Source organism: Leiobunum rupestre, chromosome 3 (genome assembly GCF_980474605.1).
Source record: "Leiobunum rupestre chromosome 3, qqLeiRupe1.1.hap1, whole genome shotgun sequence".
NCBI lineage: Eukaryota > Metazoa > Arthropoda > Arachnida > Opiliones > Sclerosomatidae > Leiobunum > Leiobunum rupestre.
Genome location: NC_143386.1, coordinates 72,962,889 through 72,970,705, shown reverse-complemented (window position 1 = coordinate 72,970,705; position 7,817 = coordinate 72,962,889).

Sequence of the window (7,817 nt, the reverse complement as noted above, 5' to 3'; positions counted from 1 at the left end):
ACGTTGTAGGCATCGCGTATTACTCCGATAAGTGTCACACTTATTTGTTACTTTTGATCATATAAGAATGGCCCCCCGATAAGTGTCACACTTATTTGTTACATCGGGTCATATTAGAATGGCCTCCGATAAGTGTCACACTTATTTGTTACATCAGGTCATATTAGAATGGCCTCCGATAAGTGTCACACTTATTTGTTACTTTCAATCTTATTAAAGCGGACTCCGATAAGTGCACACTTATTTGTTACTTCACGTCATACGTTGTAAGCATCGCCTATTACTCCGATAAGTGTCACACTTATTTGTTACTTTTGGTCATATTGGAATGGCCTCCGATAAGTGTCACACTTATTTGTTACATCAGGTCATATTAGAATGGCCTCCGATAAGTGTCACACTTATTTGTTACATCAGGTCATATTAGAATGACCTCCGATAAGTGTCACACTTATTTGTTACATCAGGTCATATTAGAATGGCCTCCGATAAGTGTCACACTTATTTGTTACATCAGGTCATATTAGAATGGCCTCCGATAAGTGTCACTCTTATTTGTTACATCAGGTCATATTAGAATGGCCTCCGATAAATGTCACACTTATTTGTTACATCAGGTCATACTAGGACGGCCTTGGAAAATGTCAGAGAGAAATTCACGACATCCGAAAAGTGTCACACTTATTTGTTACTTCAGGTCATACGTTGTAAGCATTGCGTATTACTCCGATAAGTGTCACTCTTATTGGATACTTTGGTCATACGTTGTAGGCATCGCGTATTACTCCGATAAGTGTCACACTTATTTGTTACTTTTGATCATATTAGAACGGCCCCCGATAAGTGTCACACTTATTTTTTGTGGTCATATTAGAATGGCCTTCGATAAGTGTCACACTTATTTGTTACATCAGGTCATATTAGAATGGCCTCCGATAAGTGTCACACTTATTTGTTACATCAGGTCATATTAGAATGGCCTCCGATAAGTGCACACTTATTTGTTACTTCAGGTCATACGTTGTAAGCATCGCCTATTACTCCGATAAGTGTCACACTTATTTGTTACTTTTGGTCATATTGGAATGGCCTCTGATAAGTGTCACACTTATTTGTTACATCGGGTCATATTAGAATGGCCTCCGATAAGTGTCACACTTATTTGTTACTTCAGGTCATATTAGAACGGCCTTGGAAAATGCCAGAGAGAAATTCACGACCTGCGATAAGTGTCACACTTATTTGTTACTTCAGGTCATACGTTGTACGCATCGCCTATTACTCCGATAAAAGTCACACTTATTTGTTACTTTTGGTCATATTTGAATGGCCTCCGATAAGTGTCACACTTATTTGTTACTTCAGGTCATACGTTGTAAGCATTGCGTATTACTCCGAAAAGTGTCACACTTATTTGTTACTTCAGGTCATACGTTGTAAGCATTGCGTATTACTCCGTAAAGTGTCACACTTATGTGTTACTTTTGATCATATTAGAACGGCCTCCGATAAGTGTCACACTTATTTGTTTTTTTTTGGTCATATTAGAATGGCCTCCGATAAGTGTCACACTTATTTGTTACATCAGGTCATATTAGAATGGCCTCCGATAAGTGTCACACTTATTTGTTACATCAGGTCATATTAGAATGGCCTCCGATAAGTGTCACTCTTATTTGTTACATCAGGTCATATTAGAATGGCCTCCGATAAGTGTCACACTTATTTGTTACATCAGGTTATACTAGGACGGCCTTGGAAAATGTCAGAGAGAAATTCACGACATCGGAAAAGTGTCACACTTATTTGTTACTTCAGGTCATACGTTGTAAGCATTGCGTATTACTCCGATAAGTGTCACTCTTATTGGTTACTTTGGTCATACGTTGTAGGCATCGCGTATTACTCCGATAAGTGTCACACTTATTTGTTACTTTTGATCATATAAGAATGGCCCCCCGATAAGTGTCACACTTATTTGTTACATCGGGTCATATTAGAATGGCCTCCGATAAGTGTCACACTTATTTGTTACATCAGGTCATATTAGAATGGCCTCCGATAAGTGTCACACTTATTTGTTACTTTCAATCTTATTAAAGCGGACTCCGATAAGTGCACACTTATTTGTTACTTCACGTCATACGTTGTAAGCATCGCCTATTACTCCGATAAGTGTCACACTTATTTGTTACTTTTGGTCATATTGGAATGGCCTCTGATAAGTGTCACACTTATTTGTTACATCGGGTCATATTAGAATGGCCTCCGATAAGTGTCACACTTATTTGTTACATCAGGCCATATTAGAATGGCCTCCGATAAGTGTCACACTTATTTGTTACTTTTGGTCATATTAGAATGGCCTTCGATAAGTGTCACACTTATTTGTTACTTTTGGTCATATTGGAATGGCCTCCGATAAGTGTCACACTTATTTGTTACATCAGGTCAAATTAGAATGGCCTTTGATAAGTGTCACACTTATTTGTTACTTTTGGTCATATTAGAATGGCCTCCGATAAGTGTCACACTTATTTGTTACATCAGGTCATATTAAAATGGGATCCGATAAGTGTCACACTTATTTGTTACACAGGTCATACTAGGACGGCCTTGGAAAATGCCAGAGAGAAATTCACGACCTGCGATAAGTGTCACACTTATTTGTTACTTCAGGTCATACGTTGTAGGCATTGCCTATTACTCCGATAAAAGTCACACTTATTTGTTTTTTTTTGGTCATATAAGAATGGCCTCCGATAAGTGTCACACTTATTTGTTACATCAGGTCATATTAGAATGGCCTCCGATAAGTGTCACACTTATTTGTTACATCAGGTCATATTAGAATGGCCTCCGATAAGTGTCACACTTATTTGTTACATCAGGTCATATTAGAATGGCCTCCGATAAGTGTCACTCTTATTTGTTACATCAGCTCATATTAGAATGGCCTCCGATAAATGTCACACTTATTTGTTACATCAGGTCATACTAGGACGGCCTTGGAAAATGTCAGAGAGAAATTCACGACATCCGAAAAGTGTCACACTTATTTGTTACTTCAGGTCATACTTTGTAAGCATTGCGTATTACTCCGATAAGTGTCACTCTTATTGGTTACTTTGGTCATACGTTGTAGGCATCGCGTATTACTCCGATAAGTGTCACACTTATTTGTTACTTTTGATCATATTAGAACGGCCCCCGATAAGTGTCACACTTATTTTTTTTGGTCATATTAGAATGGCCTTCGATAAGTGTCACACTTATTTGTTACATTAGGTCATATTAGAATGGCCTCCGATAAGTGTCACACTTATTTGTTACATCAGGTCATATTAGAATGGCCTCCGATAAGTGTCACACTTATTTGTTACTTTCAATCTTATTAAAGCGGACTCCGATAAGTGCACACTTATTTGTTACTTCAGGTCATACGTTGTAAGCATCGCCTATTACTCCGATAAGTGTCACACTTATTTGTTACTTTTGGTCATATTGGAATGGCCTCTGATAAGTGTCACACTTATTTGTTACATCGGGTCATATTAGAATGGCCTCCGATAAGTGTCACACTTATTTGTTACATCAGGCCATATTAGAATGGCCTCCGATAAGTGTCACACTTATTTGTTACTTTTGGTCATATTAGAATGGCCTTCGATAAGTGTCACACTTATTTGTTACTTTTGGTCATATTGGAATGGCCTCCGATAAGTGTCACACTTATTTGTTACATCAGGTCATATTAGAATGACCTCCGATAAGTGTCACACTTATTTGTTACATCAGGTCATATTAGAATGGCCTCCGATAAGTGTCACACTTATTTGTTACATCAGGTCAAATTAGAATGGCCTTTGATAAGTGTCACACTTATTTGTTACTTTTGGTCATATTAGAATGGCCTCCGATAAGTGTCACACTTATTTGTTACATCATGTCATATTAAAATGGCATCCGATAAGTGTCACACTTATTTGTTACACAGGTCATACTAGGACGGCCTTGGAAAATGCCAGAGAGAAATTCACGACCTGCGATAAGTGTCACACTTATTTGTTACTTCAGGTCATACGTTGTAGGCATTGCCTATTACTCCGATAAAAGTCACACTTATTTGTTTTTTTTTGGTCATATTAGAATGGCCTCCGATAAGTGTCACACTTATTTGTTACATCAGGTCATATTAGAATGGCCTCCGATAAGTGTCACACTTATTTGTTACATCAGGTCATATTAGAATGACCTCCGATAAGTGTCACACTTATTTGTTACATCAGGTCATATTAGAATGGCCTCCGATAAGTGTCACACTTATTTGTTACATCAGGTCATATTAGAATGGCCTCCGATAAGTGTCACTCTTATTTGTTACATCAGGTCATATTAGAATGGCCTCCGATAAGTGTCACACTTATTTGTTACATCAGGTCATATTAGAATGGCCTCCGATAAGTGTCACACTTATTTGTTACATCAGGTCATATTAGAATGACCTCCGATAAGTGTCACACTTATTTGTTACATCAGGTCATATTAGAATGGCCTCCGATAAGTGTCACACTTATTTGTTACATCAGGTCATATTAGAATGGCCTCCGATAAGTGTCACTCTTATTTGTTACATCAGGTCATATTAGAATGGCCTCCGATAAATGTCACACTTATTTGTTACATCAGGTCATACTAGGACGGCCTTGGAAAATGTCAGAGAGAAATTCACGACATCCGAAAAGTGTCACACTTATTTGTTACTTCAGGTCATACGTTGTAAGCATTGCGTATTACTCCGATAAGTGTCACTCTTATTGGATACTTTGGTCATACGTTGTAGGCATCGCGTATTACTCCGATAAGTGTCACACTTATTTGTTACTTTTGATCATATTAGAACGGCCCCCGATAAGTGTCACACTTATTTTTTTTGGTCATATTAGAATGGCCTTCGATAAGTGTCACACTTATTTGTTACATCAGGTCATATTAGAATGGCCTCCGATAAGTGTCACACTTATTTGTTACATCAGGTCATATTAGAATGGCCTCCGATAAGTGTCACACTTATTTGTTACTTTCAATCTTATTAAAGCGGACTCCGATAAGTGCACACTTATTTGTTACTTCAGGTCATACGTTGTAAGCATCGCCTATTACTCCGATAAGTGTCACACTTATTTGTTACTTTTGGTCATATTGGAATGGCCTCTGATAAGTGTCACACTTATTTGTTACATCGGGTCATATTAGAATGGCCTCCGATAAGTGTCACACTTATTTGTTACTTCAGGTCATATTAGAACGGCCTTGGAAAATGCCAGAGAGAAATTCACGACCTGCGATAAGTGTCACACTTATTTGTTACTTCAGGTCATACGTTGTACGCATCGCCTATTACTCCGATAAAAGTCACACTTATTTGTTACTTTTGGTCATATTTGAATGGCCTCCGATAAGTGTCACACTTATTTGTTACTTCAGGTCATACGTTGTAAGCATTGCGTATTACTCCGAAAAGTGTCACACTTATTTGTTACTTCAGGTCATACGTTGTAAGCATTGCGTATTACTCCGTAAAGTGTCACACTTATGTGTTACTTTTGATCATATTAGAACGGCCTCCGATAAGTGTCACACTTATTTGTTTTTTTTTTGGTCATATTAGAATGGCCTCCGATAAGTGTCACACTTATTTGTTACATCAGGTCATATTAGAATGGCCTCCGATAAGTGTCACACTTATTTGTTACATCAGGTCATATTAGAATGGCCTCCGATAAGTGTCACTCTTATTTGTTACATCAGGTCATATTAGAATGGCCTCCGATACGTGTCACACTTATTTGTTACATCAGGTTATACTAGGACGGCCTTGGAAAATGTCAGAGAGAAATTCACGACATCGGAAAAGTGTCACACTTATTTGTTACTTCAGGTCATACGTTGTAAGCATTGCGTATTACTCCGATAAGTGTCACTCTTATTGGTTACTTTGGTCATACGTTGTAGGCATCGCGTATTACTCCGATAAGTGTCACACTTATTTGTTACTTTTGATCATATTAGAATGGCCCCCCGATAAGTGTCACACTTATTTTTTTTGGTCATATTAGAATGGCCTTCGATAAGTGTCACACTTATTTGTTACATCAGGTCGTATTAGAATGGCCTCCGATAAGTGTCACACTTATTTGTTACTTTCAATCTTATTAAAGCGGACTCCGATAAGTGCACACTTATTTGTTACTTCAGGTCATACGTTGTAAGCATCGCCTATTACTCCGATAAGTGTCACACTTATTTGTTACTTTTGGTCATATTGGAATGGCCTCTGATAAGTGTCACACTTATTTGTTACATCGGGTCATATTAGAATGGCCTCCGATAAGTGTCACACTTATTTGTTACATCAGGCCATATTAGAATGGCCTCCGATAAGGGTCACACTTATTTGTTACTTTTGGTCATATTAGAATGGCCTTCGATAAGTGTCACACTTATTTGTTACTTTTGGTCATATTGGAATGGCCTCCGATAAGTGTCACACTTATTTGTTACATCAGGTCAAATTAGAATGGCCTTTGATAAGTGTCACACTTATTTGTTACTTTTGGTCATATTAGAATGGCCTCCGATAAGTGTCACACTTATTTGTTACATCAGGTCATATTAAAATGGCATCCGATAAGTGTCACACTTATTTGTTACACAGGTCATACTAGGACGGCCTTGGAAAATGCCAGAGAGAAATTCACGACCTGCGATAAGTGTCACACTTATTTGTTACTTCAGGTCATACGTTGTAGGCATTGCCTATTACTCCGATAAAAGTCACACTTATTTGTTTTTTTTTGGTCATATAAGAATGGCCTCCGATAAGTGTCACACTTATTTGTTACATCAGGTCATATTAGAATGGCCTCCGATAAGTGTCACACTTATTTGTTACATCAGGTCATATTAGAATGGCCTCCGATAAGTGTCACACTTATTTGTTACATCAGGTCATATTAGAATGGCCTCCGATAAGTGTCACTCTTATTTGTTACATCAGCTCATATTAGAATGGCCTCAGATAAATGTCACACTTATTTGTTACATCAGGTCATACTAGGACGGCCTTGGAAAATGTCAGAGAGAAATTCACGACATCCGAAAAGTGTCACACTTATTTGTTACTTCAGGTCATACTTTGTAAGCATTGCGTATTACTCCGATAAGTGTCACTCTTATTGGTTACTTTGGTCATACGTTGTAGGCATCGCGTATTACTCCGATAAGTGTCACACTTATTTGTTACTTTTGATCATATTAGAACGGCCCCCGATAAGTGTCACACTTATTTTTTTTTGTCATATTAGAATGGCCTTCGATAAGTGTCACACTTATTTGTTACATCAGGTCATATTAGAATGGCCTCCGATAAGTGTCACACTTATTTGTTACATCAGGTCATATTAGAATGGCCTCCGATAAGTGTCACACTTATTTGTTACTTTCAATCTTATTAAAGCGGACTCCGATAAGTGCACACTTATTTGTTACTTCAGGTCATACGTTGTAAGCATCGCCTATTACTCCGATAAGTGTCACACTTATTTGTTACTTTTGGTCATATTGGAATGGCCTCTGATAAGTGTCACACTTATTTGTTACATCGGGTCATATTAGAATGGCCTCCGATAAGTGTCACACTTATTTGTTACATCAGGCCATATTAGAATGGCCTCCGATAAGTGTCACACTTATTTGTTACTTTTGGTCATATTAGAATGGCCTTCGATAAGTGTCACACTTATTTGTTACTTTTG